Source organism: Astyanax mexicanus, chromosome 9 (assembly GCF_023375975.1).
Source record: "Astyanax mexicanus isolate ESR-SI-001 chromosome 9, AstMex3_surface, whole genome shotgun sequence".
In the NCBI taxonomy this organism is placed as follows: Eukaryota; Metazoa; Chordata; class Actinopteri; order Characiformes; family Acestrorhamphidae; genus Astyanax; species Astyanax mexicanus.
In genome coordinates, this window is record NC_064416.1 from 27,080,472 (window position 1) to 27,100,100 (window position 19,629).

General features: G+C 37.4%; 1 long non-coding RNA gene across 1 annotated transcript; it reads left to right on the forward strand.

The window, feature by feature from the left end:
* Positions 1-1,349: 1,349 nt before the first annotated feature.
* On the forward strand, positions 1,350-19,058 carry LOC111194777 (uncharacterized). The gene is made up of 3 exons (XR_002651256.2): positions 1,350-1,455; positions 5,505-5,548; positions 16,489-19,058. It is a non-coding gene; the product is annotated as an uncharacterized LOC111194777 (long non-coding RNA).
* The last annotated feature ends 571 nt before the right edge of the window (positions 19,059-19,629 follow it).

The following is a 19,629-nucleotide window of genomic DNA, read 5'->3' on the forward strand; positions in this document are numbered from 1 at the left end:
TGTTTTTGTGATATTATTATTATTATTATTATTATTATTATTACTACTATGACTGTTATAAATAAAACTACAAAATGTGCCACTCTACTTTATTCTGACTAATTCTGAAAAATTATTTTGCACTTGGTATTGCTATAATCATTAATGCCATGCCTGCTGATTTTCTTTCAGTAAAGTAGTAAATTAGTAACAACTGAATTTCCTTAGTAAGGCTAATTCAGGGTTAGTGAGTGCTGTAACCATCTCATCCATGCATACTGAAAACACTAATATTAATGTAGAATAAAATGTATTTTTTTAATTTGCTGTGGGATTGTGCTCATCCTGCTGTTTTGGGTCTCTTACTTTTTTTGTTGAAGAACTTGCGATCTTGTAATCTTAAGTGAAAACAAAGTGTTTTCCTCAGCTATTCTCTTCCCCTCACGACCCATCCTGCTTCAGATCCTCCCTGGTGAAGATCTCTCCTATGTGCAAAAGATCAAGGGTGTGAGAGAAGTTCTCCAGAGCAAGAAAAGCACACAACACAACAACTGCAGAGAAGAAAACACTATTGTGCCTAATCTTTCAAATGTAATAACACAATGCAGCTTTAAACTAATGGGTCTCCTTCAACGTACACCCTCATGAAAGCTGCATTTGCAGCCCTGTTGGGTCTCTTATTTGCCAAAAAATAAATAAGAGCTGCATGCTCTTATTATTTGCTTTGATGTTGCCCTGAATAGCACTCAATTAACAATCTGGCTAATGAGCCCATTAAGGATGAAAGACTTCTCAACAGGTATGAGAGGATGCTGCTGTTTCTGGATTCTGGAAGCTCAGTTCAATGTGCAGCATGAGCTGCTCACTGCTTTTTTAGCTGCAGCTCCAGAGGCAAAGCCCCTGTACCAATATCACACAGAGAGAGGAATTAGAGACGTGTTTGCCTGCCCATGGCTGACTTTAAGACTTAATTGACAGTGAAGAAATGTTTAATGCAGGCAAACACGGACGGTTTGGTAGTTGGTTTTCCTTTAAAATGTTGAATTTACGAATAAAATAGGAGTCAGACCAAAGAGAGAGAGTTTTATTATTTGAGATTGATTATTTGTTAATAATTAGATTTTCCACGCACACGGGATAACGCTAAATATCTCGGATATCTACACGACCTTGGCCGTTAAAAAACACATTTTAATCCCTTCAAACGAGTTTACCCAGTTAGAATAAAATTAATAATAAAAAAAAATCATCGTCTTTTTAGCAGAGGAAATGAGAGTTAAAGTGCGTTCCGTTTATCAAAACGTATCTTATTCTTAGCCAGAGAATTAAAATCTATAATTGCTGTAAGTAAGCTTTCCCACGAAGCCGTGTTTCCCTCAAACAAGACTTCCACTTGAAGCTAGTGTTTTTTTTTCTCTGAAACGGGCTTCATCTCTACACTGACTGACCTTCAGGCAGCTTCGCGGGCAGTAACAGGTAGGCGTTCCCGCTGGAAAATACCTCTAACGAAGAAACGATTTGATGATAAACGACGTTAAAATGGCAAAAGCAGGCAGGTGTTTTGTTGTTGTGAAAGCGCCGAGGTGAGCATGGCTTCAGTGGCTTCTTACACAGCGCAGCTAACGGAGAAACAACAACATTGTGTCGAACTGCATCGTAAACACGAACCGAGATATTTTTAAATGATTAACTTCAGCTGCCGTCGTCTGGCGCTAAGTGGGTAACGCTAAATTACCTCAGATAGGTTATAACCAGGTCATTTCCGTTATGTCAGGAAGATATAATTCGAATATACAGCTCTGGAAGAAAATAAGAGACCACTTCCCTTTCTGAATCCGTTTCTCTGATTTTGCTATTTATAGGTATATGTTGAAATATGAGTAAAATGAACATTGTTGTTTTATTCTAAAAACTACGGACAGCATTTCTCCCAAATTCCAAATGAAAATATTAAAAATGGCTGAAATAACAAAAAAAAAGAAAAAAGATACTGAGTTCAAATAATGCAAAGAAAACATATTCATAAAGTTTTAAGAGTTCAGAAATCAATATTTGGTGGAATAACCCTGGATTTTAATCACAGTTTTCATGCATCTTGGCATGTTCTCCTCCACCAGTCTTACACACTGTTGGATAATTTTATGCCACTCCTGGTGCAAAAATTCAAGCAGTTCAGCTTGATTTGATGGCTTGTGATTATCCGTCTTTCTTCACTTTGGTAAAATAAGAAATCAAAGAAATAAAAAAATATATTATTATTATTAATATTAATATTAATATGATTATTATTATTATAATTATGTACATTAAAACGTATATCTGTATTGTACCTCTACTAAATTAAGTTTAGTTTTTTGTTTTCAGTAGAACAATACAGTGGGTTATATATATAGTTTATCGTTTTACAATGCTGTTTTTGCTATGGCGGCTACTTACTATTCCAGACTGACTGTCAGCGCCTGAATTTATTTATTTATTTATTTATTCCGACTTATTTATTTTTATCCTACGCTACTGGTCTAGGGTCTAAGGATTAGAAACACTTCGACGTACAATGTACGTACTTTTAGTGAATAAAATGATGCACGTATTTGGTGTGATATGAATCATGTACGTGTTTTAAAAAGTCTGTTTTTAAAAATCAGACTGTTTATCTTTCTTTTCTTTTTTTTGTAATTTTTAAATGACGTTAATGAGGCGCCGATAGGACGGAGGAAAACATGCTATAATTTATAATCATATCAAATTACATAGTTATTAGGAAACTAATGACATTTTTATTAGTTTGTGAGTCAGATGGTCCTGTGCCAAACTTTGTATTAAGGCAAATGGATTGGCGCAAAGGATGGGGCTTGTGTGTGACTGACTGGGGGCCCGGTAAACTGATTATGAATATGCTCAGGGCAGCACTGCGTTTTAAACTCCCAACCTCAGCACTTCAGCTTGAACACATCTCTCTCTGAACGATTTTCCACCACAGTGCACCAGCAGGCTTACTCCTGGACACTTTCCAGGTTTTGTAGTGCTGATGTACTCCATCTCTGGCATATTAGCTGGATAGATTTGATTACCTACCTGCTTTGTTTTGGGACTGCAGTTGTCCACCAGCGTTCCTGTAGGTTTATTAGAGGTCCTGCCACTGTCTGCATACATGCTGTCTGTACACAGTGCTCTGGAACTCCTTGGGAGACTATAAATTGGACAGTATGTAATTTACAGCGCACAAGGACAATTTGTGTTCCAAGAAATGTGTGTTAAATTTTCTCTACAACCCTGCTTTTCTGCCTAACTAAGTTTTTTCACCACATTGCTCCTAGCTTTGTTCAATAAATCCATATGATATAGTGTGTTGGTGTTTTATGTGAAAAATTCAGTCCAGCTAGGAACACTGTATTAAGCCCACATGCTCGGTATGTAATGACGTGCATTACACAATCACAGAACAGCATGCAATTTTCTGTTTCAGCCAGCCACTTACTGTACATTATCACGTTCCCTGGATTCGGAATATACTGAATAGGGAGAAAGGGTGGCAGAGAAAAGCAGATAGCACCATTTTGCTTTCAAAATAAATACATTCCATTTGGAGAAGCAACAAAGCAAATTACATGGCATTCACAGTCCCGCCACTGTAGACATTGAGATGATAATAAATAAATAAGCAGATAGGGGAGGCAAGGAATGAAGTTATTGAGATGTTAAACCTGCTTGTCCGAGGAAGTTTCAGAATGTTATCGGTAGGCTCAGCTCGAGAATGGCTGGAGGTGTTTTGGAGAGTGAATCCGCCTAAAGCTGGCAATGCAGACATACATGGCATATGCTAAATACAGATAAGAGTGGTTTCTAATAGATCTGCAGAAAAGTCCCATCCACACGGCTCAATGGATGTGCTTTGAATGTGCTTGATAAGTTGGCTTAAGCTGAATGAAGTATCCCAACACTGAGTTGCTATTTGAGCCTGTCACAAACTTGCTGTTTGGTTAAGCCTGCATCCAGGGGAGGGATTAGCGCAAAGCCTTCAGGATCAGCCTCTGTTTCCAAAATTGTTTCATCATAAGTTGCTATGCGCTCCCAAACACAGTCAAATCAGTTATTTATGGGATAGAAATGATATCACAAGGTTGTCATTCCTGGCTCTTCTTTTACTGACACTATAATTGCATGCCTATTGTTGGTGTAAAATGAAATCTCTGAGCAGGGTTGGTTTTTGTTGACATTCATTTCATTTCATCTCCTCTTTTTATTTTCATGTAAACATAAACATAGACCAATTTACAATAGTGAATTGTTAATATTTCAGTAATTCATTGGGATAAAAAGCTGTAATGAGCCAAGGAGAGCAAATGAACATGACATTTCAACTGCATTCTGAAAAGAGGACACAGTATCTAAAACTGCTCTGAACATGTGGTCAGATTTAAAGGTTTGAGCTTTTTAATCTGTGCCATGGAGGCAGAAATGAGGTCAGCCCTCACATCCCATCTTATTATTCAACATTTTAATTCACATAGATTTTTGTATTATTTATATTTCAGTACAAGATAAAAAATTGGCTGATTAAAAATAGTTCCAAGAAGTTTTTTTTTCTGTAGTTCTGAAACTATAGTGAAACTAATACTGAGGATGAACATAGGAAATGTGTTGGTTTTCAACGAAAATTAAGGTAGTCAGGAGTGGTTTTCTAGTGTCCTCAGGCTCCTCTTATATGTGCTTTTTTTTCTTTGTACTTTTTAACTGCAGTGTAGCGTGGAGGGGACAAGAAGGACAGCTAAGCCTTTTTTAAGCCTTCAAGCCTCTTAGAGGTCTGAAGCATCAGCTTCTGTTTCTATACAAGGGAAAAGACAAAGTGAATCTTCTCCATACCACAAAATGGCTGCTGCATTCCTGAAATATGTTTCATGCATAAAATATAATAAATCTCAAAGATGTTTTTTTTTTTGTAATGCTTTGATATGAATATGTGTCACAGAGAGGGAGAGAAATAGAGCTTAGATATTAGACTGTAAATATATGTAAAAATATAAATGTATATATACACACAATGAGACACACACACAACACAGGTGATTTGTCTTAATGACAGTAGCCACTTTGTGCTCTATGCCCTTAAGCAACAAATTTATTTTTGTATGAATTCCATTACGCGTTGCCTCAGATCCAGCGACGTGAAGGCAGCGGTCAAACAATAGACAGCAGTGGACAATGCAAGTAGATGTGAGACAGAAATGAAAGGAAAGCCTAGAAAGAAGTGAAATATCACTCTAATAATGCTGCACATTTCTCAAAGTATATAAAAATCCCTTTTTATTATTTATGTGTTTGTAATGATACACATAAAAAAGATATGACGGATAAAATAAACTTACAGACAACAAAGAGTTTCTGGGTTTTCTAAAAGCATCTTAACAAAATGCTTATTTTTAAATAGTCGTTCGAGCATTACCCTGAACAACTAATGAATGTTTAGACTGTGCTGTCATTTTCATAAAATATCTAAATGTATGTCCCACATACTCTCTCCACAGATTCTTTATAGGGGTTGGATTTTTCTTCTCTACACATTTTACTGGTGAGTGTGTTGTCCATCACAACATTACTTGATCTACCACAGTCCTTAACCCCCTCCATGACTTAATGGACGGCAGGGTTGGAAGGGTTAATTTAAAAATAGATTCTGTAACAGATTTCTGATTACCTGCTAAAATGTAATTGTGATGTAATCCATAGAATCATTACCCAGCAAATTTGCCTGTTTTAAATCAACACTTTTAGAGTTAAATAAACACTGGCAGTGTGACATTATAAACAGGTATATCCATTTTTGTATATTTTTTTAGTTTACTAATAATCTAACATAATTTGAACACAGAAACAGTCTTGTACAGTTCGTCAAAAATTCTTGAACTGACCCACAGAAATTCTCCAAAATCACTGGAAATATTTTTTTTACATTGAATTTTATTGGCATTTAAGAAGGTTTTATCTCTCTCCTGTAAAGTTGCTATTTTGAAGAGGCATATTTTTCGTTTCGTGGACAGTAACAATATATTGAAGTTTTTTTTTGCCTTTTTAGAGCCACATATACAAATTTGAAGCAAAAACAGGTTATTTAAACTCATATAAACAAAACAGATTGATGTCTATACTATACAATCTTATGTCTGTATGTTTGACATCCCAGCTGTACCGTAATCCTTGCTAGTACTATAGTATATATATTTTAATTACAGTTATTATTACAGTTTTGTACAGTACAGTAACTGTACAAATTATAGTTACTATATATTTTTAGTATCCTCATTATGAAACACTTTTATGTAAATGTCCCCTGATGAATGGTAGACTGTATCTTGTATTGTCTTGTTGGCGTATATGGACAACTCTTTCAAAACCTTTGCTATAAATTAGTGTTTTATGTACAGTATATCATCATCCCTATGGCCATTGGTACATTGGTGCCAGAATCTATTGTTATAGTACACTCTGTCATGTAGTGTTTCTTAAGTGTGAACATTTATCTCATTCATTCTCTTTGACTGCTAGTGTAGCACCACAATTCAGTGAAACTGAATTGGTTATTCAAGCTTAAGATATTTCAAAAAGGATTTTGAATTAGTTTTCGCTCTCAAGCTTCCACTATGAGCAATTTTGTCCTCTTTAAGTTCCATCATTTAGTTTCTATAACTTTCCCTTCAAGCAGCCAAATTGGCTCTAGGTATACACACATTTGCGAGGATTGAAATCCATATCTTCTCCTCACCACTGCACATTTCTGGTGCAATTTTGGCACATGGGCTTCCCTTGTAAAATCGCTCGGTCTCAACTCAGCTCAGTCCAGCTATTTCATGGAGCGAGGTAAAAAAGAAGGCAGCGGTCTGGTTTATGGGATGCCTCAGGCAGTGGTTTTCAGGAGAGCGTGATAAGCGCAGGGTGGGCAACTGTACTGATCCATTTCTAACAGATGATTGGTGTGTGAAGCCTGAGTCTCTGTGATTCTGGGGGAGAACCGCTGTTTCATGTTTTTTTTTTGGATGCCCACTCCCTGTTTTCTGTTTGAAGTCCTTGTCGCTCATGGGTAGAAAGGGAGGGTGAAGTTCTGGGGCAACATGGCCTTAAACATTATCCTTCTTATTAGCTTACCTGGGGGCTGAGGCGATGCGACTCATGCATATGTCAGAACAGATAGTGGTAACATCTGGTTAAAAACAATAAGACATCGGTGGTGGTCTGTCTTTTGCTGGTCTGTTGTGGGCAGTCTCCAGCCATATTAGAAGTGGTCCTTAATGAATATCACAATATTTTAGGGTTTTCTTGAGATAATGATATTCTTGGTGATGTGACAAAAGACTGAAAAACATATATTAATTTAAGAATATACCACAGCAAAAATACTTATAAAGAAATAACACATTATAAAGTACATATATTATTACCTTTGTCTTAAATAAGTGTCACATTATTACACAATCATAATAAATTGAGTTTTTAGAGTACCATTAGGTTAACTTTACTTAATACTCAATATAACATATGTCTTACTTGCTAAATAGGATATACTGGACATTGTACTGGAACCCCACATTACTGAAATCTAGAATAAAAGACTGAAGCACTACAAAATCTCCAATTTCCATGTCGGCTCTCTGCTACTTCCTTTCTTGTTTCTCTTATAATGATAATAACATTTTATCTGATGGTAGATTTGTGTGACTGACTTTTTTCTTTTTACATCAAGCCGTACAATGGCTTTCTTTAGCCGCCATCGCTCCTCTACAAGCTCTCCTCTGCTTTCCCCATCACACTCAGGCATGGAGCCTGTTAAAACAGACTGCCAGAAATATCCAGCTCGCATCTGTTCGGCATTAAAAAGCAATCACGCCACTAAGAACCGAACTGGTAATCGAAAAACAAGAAACGACACAGAGCTGCATCAGCTAAAGTGAATCCTTTTGAATGGATGACTGTTGAATTTTTTTTTATCACTAATATTCAGTAGCCAAGTGGATATGCAGCACCTGATACCAGTAATCTGAAGGATGATTACATATACAAGAATGGATTTCACTCGAGGCTTACTTGCAAGGTTCATGCTTTTCTGTTTTTTTTTTTTCCCTCCAATGTTGTTAAAGTCCAACAGCAACAAACACAGCTATGAGCCATGATGTACATATTTTGAGCTGTCTGTCTGTGACGAGTAGCTTAAAAGTCTAGCCATTTGCAGTCAGCTTCAGAAATCTTTTTTTTTTTCTGAAATTACAATTCCTTAACTATCACTTCTGAGGTAATGTTTGTTTAAGTGGATCCATTATTGACTCTTCATAAAGCCCCAGATATTAAAAGGCTGCGAAATAAAGTCTTGGCTTGTAGTAATTTATTCAGTAATATGGAGATGTGTGCTGTGCCAGGAAGATGTGTCAGGAGGCCATCTCTTTCATGCCCCCACCTCTTAATAAGGCAGCTCGGCAGGCCTCTACTGTAATATATTTTACCAATAAAGCAGCTCCAAAGCCTGGGTGGCCTTTTGACCAGCGCTGGGCACTCAGAAAGCAGCAGGCAGTCTCTGCTAACTAGGCCCTTCCCTCCTCTCTAATATTAGCTACCTGTCCCCTCGGCTCTGTGCAGAGAAGGGGCTTAGCGCTTGATATTTTCATTTGGGCCCTGCCAAGATGCGACACCCCTGCTTTAATCTTGTGTTTGACGTTAAGCGTCGTGCCGGCGAGAAAGCCCAGCTGAACTCCAACCCCGGGGCGGTGCTGTCATACACAGATGATGTGGCTGGGGAGTGGCAGCGCCTGGTCCGTCCTTGACCCCGACTATTGGCCAGTCGAAGCCTTTCCCCTGCCCTTTTCTAACCAGGCCACTGCGCTGACAGGTGGAAACTCAGCTCAGAGGACCTGCCGCTTGCCCGCTCTCCTCCCGACTGCTGCTAGCACAGAGCGGGAGACAAAGCGGCTTTTGGGCTTTTTCTCTCAAAGAAAAACAGAGTGAATTATACCAAAAGATGACCAAGCCTTGACAGCTATTGACCCTCAACCTCTGTCATGCACATGTCATCCACGGGATTACGGCTGTTGATGTCTATATTTATATTCAAATGTGCAAATGTGTGAAAAAAAGCCTCCACATTTCGAAAAAAAAAAAAAAAAAACCCTGAGAAATATAGCAGCGAACTGTGGGGGAGAAGTAGTGCATATAAAAGGTGCAATGATAGAACTCAGGGATGTCTCATTTAACAAAGAGTTCATTAGTGGAACCCTCTGGAAGTGCATCAGTAACAAGCCTGTCTGTCTGTTCAAAAAATGAAGGGGATAATTGCTTTGGATGACCAGAATGAATACCAACAATGTCATAAGAGAGTTAAGAGAGGTGCAGTTAAATGTTACACTCACAAACATAAGGGCACACTCACATACACACTCAGGTTTGTTTTAATACATTTGCAGGACATGCGGCTCTGTTCAAAAATATGTCACTGTGTTTGTTTACTAGTATTTGTCGCATTCACAATACATGGTTTGGTTAATCAGAGATTTAGTAAGGAAATTGAAAGGCTGGAACCAAACCCTTTTTCTTCAAACTTGCTCACAAGATCGCATTGTTATTTAGTTATTTACAAGCTAAAGCACAATATTGTGAAAAATGGGCAATAAGCATGCATTTATTTTAAAAACAAGAACTAGAGTTGTGTTCCATAACTTTTTTGTCCTGCCCCAATGAAGCTACAGAAAACCGCATTAAGTAGTGAGATATATGCTAGGGGTTCCTGCTTTAAATGTGAATGCATGTGTTTTTTGCCATCATTCTGAGTCGCTTGTTTCTTGTTCCTATGGACAATTCTAGTCGAACACCGCTCATCATGATAACTACCACCCACTGTGCTGTCCATTAAGGTGTTAATACCTTATATGACAAATTTGCAGTACACATGTGTCACTTGGGACCAATGATTGTTGCACACAGCTTTAGAAATGTACCCTCTCAAGGTGTTACCAGTTACCAGTTAATGTATTATTGTAGTGTCTGGGCAAAGAGTTCACAGAAAAGTCAGCTAACAAAACTGTGTTGTTTTAAAACCAACATATTAATACTTTTCCTGATAATGAGAAATATTATTAGTTCTAATGTTCTTGTGTTAGTCAAACAGACTATTTATGCCTTTCAGATAAAAAAAAAAAAACTGACATAGTCAGGGCCAGGTGTATTTTTTCTCGAAACTGTACAAAAACAACCACTCAGACATAGACACAGGAGGGGGACTCATCACATTACATAAGAAGTGGCAGTAGTGGACTGGCACAGAGGCAGCAATAGAGCTCAGTCAGAGTCTTCTCTTCTATTCTTCTAGAAGGTCCACATGCAGAGACAAGACAGCTTATCCTGCACTACATACTCCCCATCCCCCTCTTACAGCCACACACACACACACACATACCACATAAGTAAAGCCTGATATTGTTATGCTTAATGCTGTCACGTAAAATGATGCCACACACACATACACACCCACACCCCAAATCCCCTCTGCCACTTCTCCCTCATCATTTAGCTCAGTCCCCAGCCTGCATGATTGATGCCGGAAAACCAATTGTTCGCCATGGCATCCATGTCACTCTATTACTGCACTTGGTAGTAATGACAGCCTGTCTCTTTGGCACAGATTACAGTGCTCTGTCTCAAAGCAGCAAAGTGTAGAGTCTCCCTGACCTGCACTGGGATGAGTGTAAACACCCTCATTTAGCCACCCAAAACAGAATACATTTCCCTGATTAGGGAGTCATTTTCTGTCAAACTAATCACGAAGCGCTTGTTACCAGCATCACATAAAAAGAATACATTATTGATCCATCCAACTGAAGCACACAGTCATCGAAAGTCATTGCAAAAGCCCCCTTGTTAGACAGAAGAGCCATCAGCCTTCGCCGACTAAATGTTATTACACATTTGTGTTCGTGTAAACATTGGAATGCACATATATTCTATTCCAGATACAAGCCTGTAATACAAGTGTAACTGACAGAAAAAAAAATTGTGTGGATATGCCATTGTCAGCCAATAGAACGGACAGGAGACGAGGCCCCGGAACACATCATTATCAGATGGGCCATCCACCAGAATACACGGTGTCATTACGCCGAACCTGGTCCATTTGCCATCGCGGGTACCTGGTAGTTTTGTAGAGATGCGGCATGACAGCAATCAAGCATTTCAAGCCTGACTTGCGCAACACAGAGGCCAAACCTGTAGGCTTTTCCATCATTATCAGCGTGACAGGTCTTCCTGAAAGAGAGTGCTCTCTTTTCTTTCATTTGTTCGGAGGGGCTATCGATTGTAATGGGAGCAAATTTTCCCTTGTCATTACCATGCTGACCACTATCAAAAGACTACAACGGTGACTCCATTTAAGACTCTCCAGCGTACTTGCACCAGATAAAGCGCATTGTCCCGACCCTCATTATACGCAACCAAACGGCAAGCTGCAAGACTCTTTGATCAGCCCTTTGAGGCTAACTGGAAGCTGCATGCTCGCTAGCACAAAGTATTCTTCTGAACTGACTAATTGAATAGAGTTGGCGTGTTTTATTATGGCGTAATAAAGCAATCAGCATATTTCCACAGGTTGACCTTAATCATTGGGATGTGCAGTTGATTTAATTACAGTGAAATTTGATTACCAGAAAATATGGAAGATATCAAGAATTTCTGGCCTCTATTCTCGCACCATTCCATATAGTCTGTGCTTTCATAAAAAGAGAGATTGACATGAGACTTTCGTCAAAACAAAAGCCACAAGCTACTAATGAGACTTGTTAGTGATGCTAATGTATGTAAATGTTATTAATTACAGTCACCTATCTTTCATCTGTGCCATTTGGTGGCTAAGTAATTAAAAACAACAATGAGAATCCCAGCAGTGAAAAAAGCAAACATGATCAAAGGAGTGAGAGTGAGAAAGAAAAAAGTCCCTTATCCTGAACTAGGCCCTGCCGTGGGCAACCGAGGCCTCATTAGAATCAGAGACACTTGGTTGATCACCAATTAACCTGATTTGTTTTTTTCCCCCCTCCGTTCTGATAAAGGCCTCGCACAACACTATCGTCTCTTCTTCTGATCGACGGGGGGGCTCGGTGACGATCTGCGTCTCGATTTCGCCACAAGGTTAGAAAGGGCCTGGTGTGATCAGTTACAGTGTCGTGTCACCAAACAAGTGCATGATCGCCCCATGTTGAGTGAAAAGCCACGGCCACCTTTGTAGTCGGGCAGAAGGGCCCTTTGATAGGAGTGAGGGCAGGAATCGTGGCATGTACCATGTGAGTGGAGGTAGAGCGTTTGAAACAGATAGCGAGAGATCAATAGTCGTCTCCACTGTGCCAGCCCTCGGGATATTGACCCAGCCTCCATAGAGGACCTTCCATTTTAAAGAGTGAGCTGAAGATAAGAGCCAGCAAGAGGAGGAGCTCCTTTCAGTACCTGCAGTCATTCAGCCACCCCTCATGATATCCATGGCGTTATTGGCAGTGACAGATACCAAATCATTTCTGGTGGGCTGGACTGGGTCAAACACAAACAAGACACTGAAGATCTGTAGGGCAGATTGGATCAATTGAAATGTCTTAATATGTAACTGAGAGGATTAAAAGAAAGATCTGCTTCCTTCTCTTCTAGATGGCAGTTGGCCATTTTTTAAATCCATATTGACATCGAGGGCTTGCATGTGGTCAGTCAACAAGGGTCAGATTCAGAAACATACATCACATTTGGATAGTTTTTCATTTATAATCATTTATTTAATGTATAAATAATAGTAGTTTTTAAACAAGGGCCACACAAGTATATAAAAATAATGGCATATTTTATTGGCAGAACAAACATTCTTAGTATATTTTTATATTTTTACATAATATTGAGTCTTAATTAAAAAGGTAAATTAACTGAATTTCACAAAGGTTTGTACTGAACAGTGATGCTTTGCTCGCTTGCTTGATTTTACTGGTCCTTGCGATGTACCTTTTTTTAATTCCATTATAATCACATGAAAAGTAATTAAGATATAAATGAATTCTATTGTATAAAATATTTTGTTCTTTGTACTTACCATATCATTATGTCATACACTTATTTGATCATATGTTATTGTTTTTTTATGCATTTTCTTCTAATCCAGAACCTCTGGTGTTTTGTGCCTAGTGTATTGGTGTCTATACCCATCTACCCCAAAATAACGATGCAGCACTTAGAGAAGGTACTGCACGCGTACTCAGTTAATACTTTTTGACACAATATGCTCTCACAAAATGTTAGCTTCCTGCAAGTATCAGCATTCAGTACACTTTTCCGCCTGAGTTCACTACTCCATATTTCCTTTCCTGCTTTATTCTATGAAAAATATGACAGCAGTTTTCCCTTTTTTTCATATAATTATACTGTAAATTGCTGTTAATCACTGTTCTGCCCCAATAATGAAGAGCAGAGGCAGGCATGTGGGCTGAAACCAAGCAAACAATACCGTAAATTAAACATGAAATGAATGGGATCCACCTTCCTGGCCTTTTCTCTCAGACTGTAATTTGTGGCATTTATTGAAGGGAATCATTGTGATTCTGCGTTATAGTGGGCGAATTAAGGAGATATGAATTAGACTCATACTCTGATTTTGTCTCAGAATCATATGGAGTACCAAATATGTTCCACTAATCACACTTCATTGTTTCTGCTCCAACAGGTTGTTTTATATTATTATGCATTTATTATGATTGTTTTGTTTTTTTAACAGGTGCAATACAACTTGATTTATCAATTCATTCAGCATAAGTTGGGAAACTGGACATATTACTGACTTGTTTAATCAAGAAGAACTTTATTGCCATCCTATCCAAATAACACACAAACCTATTATAAAGCTATACCATTGTTACATTGGGGGGAAAATTATGTTGTAAGAAATGTTCCATATGCCTAATACATTGTTAAAGGTATGCTAATTTAAATGCTGTATTTAGCCACAACTGCTATCTGTACAAAGACAAATTAGCATAGGTGTTGGTAGTTTCATGTCATATTGTTATAAATTGGGTTGACTGTTTTAATAAAGCAATAAAAGAAAATGCGCTATCAGTATTGTTTTAGAATATAGCTAAATCTTCTGGATTTTGCGCCAAATACTTTAAGGGCTAAGCAAAAAGGGGTATTTTTTTATTGAAAATTAAAATTAGATAAAAATTATTGTGTTTCAGTAATCATTCTTCTGATCTGATCTTCTAAAATATATTTTTTTAAATACAGAAACAAAGTTCAGTCATTTTCACACCCATGTTCATATCGATCCTAAGCTTATCCAGCATTTCTCTTTAGAAATCACCTGATAGACCAGGTGTTAGAATTACCTGAGAGAAAAGGTTGAATAAACATGTTCACTGTTCAGAAAGACCAACAATATTTATGCATTCACGTTTTTTTTTACTTCATAATCAACAGTATTTTGTGAGATTTATGACAAATAAAGCAGAACTTCTCCAGTGAGAATGGAGGGGTGAAGGTTGTGTTTAAAATAAGAGATTAGCTGCTTATCATAATATTGGGAGAGGTTATCAACTCTTGGCAATGAAAGCAAACCTTAGCAGTGGGTCGATATGAGTTTGACTGCATTTCCAATTCATTTTCTGCAGCTTAGGGAACCAGACGCCTATCTTCCCATTGATCGCACTTTTAATCCATAACCAAGCTCATCCCTTCCCCGTGGAACTCAACAGAAAACATAACAGATAATAGGAAAGGAACTCTTGACTTTCTAAACAAGTGGCAACGACTTAAGCACAGATTAGTCTTTGGTTCATCTGAAACATACCTCCACACCTCATTAAAATTACTCCACTGTAAAAGGGCCTTGATTTTCCATGGTGAAATCTGTTTGCTTAAAGTGACAGATGTCACCCGCAACAAAGTAGTCCTCTGTGGCATTTCTGGCACATTTACTCTGATAGTAATTTTAAGAGAATTATCCAAAAGTTTTATCCTGCTGATCACAACTGTAACTACATTGTATAAAACTATAGAAGCTATTGTTTATGTGTTTTCTAATGGATGATAAATTATAACTTAAATGGCTTTATTTAATATCAACATTTTTTGTGGTTGATGATATTGGTCACATGATCATAGCTCTTTACTTTAAGCATGCCACTGTGAAAAAAGTTTCTCCAAGATTTTCACTTAAATAATATATTATATATTATATAATATATAATATGGCTGGGAATTAAAATGAAACTCACCTAGCAGGGAAACTGGATTACTCCGTGCACAACTGGTCCATCCAGTTTTAAAACCTCTGCAAGACTACAAGAATGCATGTTTATTCACACGGATGTACAGCACCAATCAAACGTTTGGACACAATTCTTCTCATTTAATGTGTTTTCTTTTTCTTTAGGATTTTTCACACCGTAAATTTAATATTAACAGATTAAAGCTATAAATATGAGCTAAGATTATGTTATTCTTTAGATATTAGTACCACATTTATCTTTGAAGACAGATTTGGACACTCTTGGTATTTTAATCTCAGTGTCTTCATGAGGGAGAGTCACCTGCAATAGTTTTGTCTTCTTCTTGAAGGAGTTCCTGGAGGTGCTGAACAATAGTTGATGCTTTCCCTTCACGCTTTGAAGCTCCAGCTCATTCCAAAACACCACTAGTTGGTTTTAGGTCAGGGGATTGTGGAGAACACTTTTAATTGTTTTCATGTCTTTAACCCTCCTGTTATGTTCATTTGTCAAGAACAGAAATGGTGTTCACGGATCAATTTGACCTGGTGCATGTTTAATTATCCAAAAGATGTGTGAAACCAAAAAAAAAAAATCCTAACAAGCAGTGTGAATATGTCTATACTACCTATATCTATTTTTCTATTTAGTGCAATGGTGTTCTTTACCTCTAACAGGTAATGGTTCAATTAGGATAGTTCACTCAATTTCATAACAAAAAAAAAACATATTCATGTATGTACATGTGCATGTTACTTTTTTATGTTTCACTACTTTATTACTTTTAAAAGACCAACATATAATACACAATAGTTTTACATAACATTGAAACTTTGCAATTTTGTTTTGTGTTTTAGTTTTTGCAGGAGGTGGTTGCAAATATGTGAGATGAACTATTTTCCTATTATATGTTGATTACACTTAATTAATGCAAGCAGAAAAAAGTTTCATTCTGAAAAAATACTTTTAACTGTTTTTTCTAGAGCTTCAAACTTTAAAACGGGTCAATCTGACCCATAGCATAACAGGAGGGTTAAGATTGTTCTACAATAAACAAAATAAATAACGAAAGAAATGAAGAAAAACACTGAATGAGAAGTGTCCAAACATTTGTCTGGTACTAAATTTACAGTATATATATATTTTTATACAGTATACATATTTTTTACTCTATTCCAATCTGCATGTAAACTTTGTTCAACCAGGCTGAACGTAGTCATCTTTTCCCCTCTCTGTTTTTCTTTTCCAGCTGAGTGACCTCCTCAGTCAACGTAACCTAGCCGTGACCTCTGACCGGTGCAATTCACCATGCGTCTCCAGTCCAGCGACCAGCAGCAACTCCCCCACGATCACTGGAAATGTCACTGAGGTGGTGTCCCTTGCCCTCTGAACTATGGGCCGCTCACGTCCTGCACAAATACATCACTTTCACCAAAGCATCTGTCATCAAAGCACTCTCATTTACTTTCCATTTTCTGTAAATGCTATTCTATTAAGAATGCTTCTTATTAGAACGGTCAGAACAAATATAGGTCGAAGTGAAAAGTTTGATTAAAAGTGGAAAAGATGACAAAATCAAACCGACACAAAGTCTTTTCTCTGCATATTTTATTATCTTGTCCTGGACAGTGATCATTTGTCCAAAATAAATAGTAGCTGTGAAGAATATCCAATGATTAATGCTAGTCTACACACACACACACACTTAAGTTTCAATCTCTCTGCTTAATAATGCTCTAATAAAAACATGACTCAAGGACACATTTTATCACATGGACTGAAGGGAAAAAAGAAAAGAAAATGCAGGAGAGAGCTTTCATCTAAAGATTTTTTTCCCCCTCCAACCTTAAAAACATGTTTCAACAGGCCCTGACATACGCAAGATTGATCCTTGAAAATGACCCAATCCAAACAGAGGAGCTGATAATGGTTTGAAAAGATGTCTCTATTATGGGATAGTATTTCATGTTGGAGAGAAATTGTTCCTAATGAGCCTTGTTCTAAAGGCCTGCAGGCCCTGCCTCTCCCTCCCCTTACTCTCCAGACCTCCAGGGGTTAGTGTCTGTGCGTCAGGCCCCCATTGTTGTCTACCGGCGGATAATGTCCTTATTAATTGTACCTCTTTGTAAGGTGTCAGCTGCAGCCTTCGATTGAGACGGATGGGTCCTCTGGAGTCTGCTCCCGAGCCCTCCTCTGCTGGCCTATCTTTAGACAGCACACAGGTGCATCATTTCTCATCCAGCAGCTTCAGCGTTGGGCCTAAAGCATTCTCTGATATACAGTATGACCCCAAAAAGTGTCAAAGGAGGCAAAAGAAACAATGTCTTTTAGAAAATAAAAATACATCATTTTAAAGAAGACAAATTGCGAATAAAATGGTTCCCTTATTTTCACTTGTTTACTAACCAAAGTCCCAGATACAAATATATAAAACATACAGTAAATATACATTACCAGTCAAAAGTTGGGACACACCTTTTCTCATTCAATGTGTTTCTTTCTTTTCATGATGTTTTAAATTGTAAATTTAATATTGAAGCTATAGAAACATATAAAGTATTAAAAAAGTGTTAAAAAAAACAAAATATGTTTTATACTTTAGATTTATTGCTTCATAATAAAAATTTTGGCTTTAATGATAGATTTGCACACTCTAGAAGGAGTTCCTGGAGTTGCTAAACAATAGTTGCTTCTTTTCCTTCACACTGTGAGGCTCCAGCTCATCCCAAATCACTCAGTTGGGTTTAAGTCAGGGGATTGTGAAGAACAAACACTTTTTTACAGTTTACTACATTTCATATGTGTCCCTTAATTGTTTGGTTGTCTATATTTTAATCTATCATGTAGAAAATACATGAAATAAAGAAAAACATTAAGAATAAGAAAATAATGAGAAGGTGTGCCCAAACTTATGACTGGTACTATAAATATAAACAGAACATGAACAGGCTTCTCAGCATAGAAATTATTGCATGAGTTTTTTATTTTTGTGATTTTTTTTCTAGCGTTGGGGGATGGGATGTTGGTATAAAAAAAAGGGAGCGAGAGAAAAAGAGGGAAAAAACACCTTTTACACCTTCCCAAGTGAAGGCCACATCTAAAGATCTGTGCTAAATGTCAGCTAAAATTTAATGTGTAAAAAGCCCCTTCATCATTAACATTTAGATCTGGGATCTCATGCAAGAAAACGTGTGATGTGTTTTTGAAGTGAAGAAGTTGATTTACTTGGACAGTCCCTCGCAAATTAGTGCACCAATTAGTCCTCGGCTTGTGAAACAAAACGACCTATGTCATTATGCAGAAAAACTTACAGTAAACTTTCCGTTCCGTATTTGCCTGTTTTCCGCTTTTCGTTTTACTGTAAGTAGGCTAAAGGTCTGGAAAAAGTCATTCTTTATTGTTGTGACAAATGTACTCAACAGCTACAACTTGCATAATAGAAGGGAGGAAAGTGGTCACAAAGGTTTCTCTAGAGACAATATGAAATCTAAATTTAAGCAATTAAGGAATCAGCCTTCCTTTTTACAACTCATTACAATTTATTATGAGCGTCAGCATTTTCAAAATAGTAGTCCAGTACGTTTAAAGCAGTTTAACACAAATATACTTGTTTATTTATTTGAATGTGTATATGCTGGGATCCTACCCAGACCTTTTTTATTTATTTAAAGCTGCAATAACATCACTGTTAAAACAAAACAACAAACAATAACAAAAAACAAAATTTTGGTCCAAAAGTAAAAAATTATATATTTTCCCTAGAAGTATTATATTATTATGTAAATTTGCTTTGTTTCTACTGATCAGTTCAGTGTAAAAAAAAAAAAAAGTTTTTTTTTAATGACTGCAGAAAATCTAAATATATTGTATTTTTTGCATAGAAATATTTACAAAAGAGCTTTCACCTAAAAGAACAGTACCCTTTGTATGACTCAGTATGTCTTTAGAGTACGACTTTAGTCAACTACGGTTGCACTCACTGTTGTGCTGTGGAAGGTTAGCAGAGGTGGCTAGGCTAGCGGTGTGGTCCAAAGATGCATAATTAGCTTCCCTGCTTATCTAAAATGAAGTGCTTGTGGTTTTAGAGCATGACGCGTAAGAACCCAGGGACTCCCCACCCAATGCCCTGTCCCATGGCAGCATGCCATAAGCCACTGTCACTTACCTGCCTCATTTATCTCTGTAATTATGCTCACCTGGGCTGCCTGCACGCCTCAAACTAAATTAGTCTCAGACCACAGTTGCTTTCTATGGCAGTTGGGCCATATGAAAAAAAAAAAAAAACTGCAGCAGTGTTGTACTTCAGAACGACCCAGTTCCCCCAAACGGTTACTATAATCATAACCATTTACTCACACATAAAAGCTGGGGCATCGCTGGGGCTTGATTA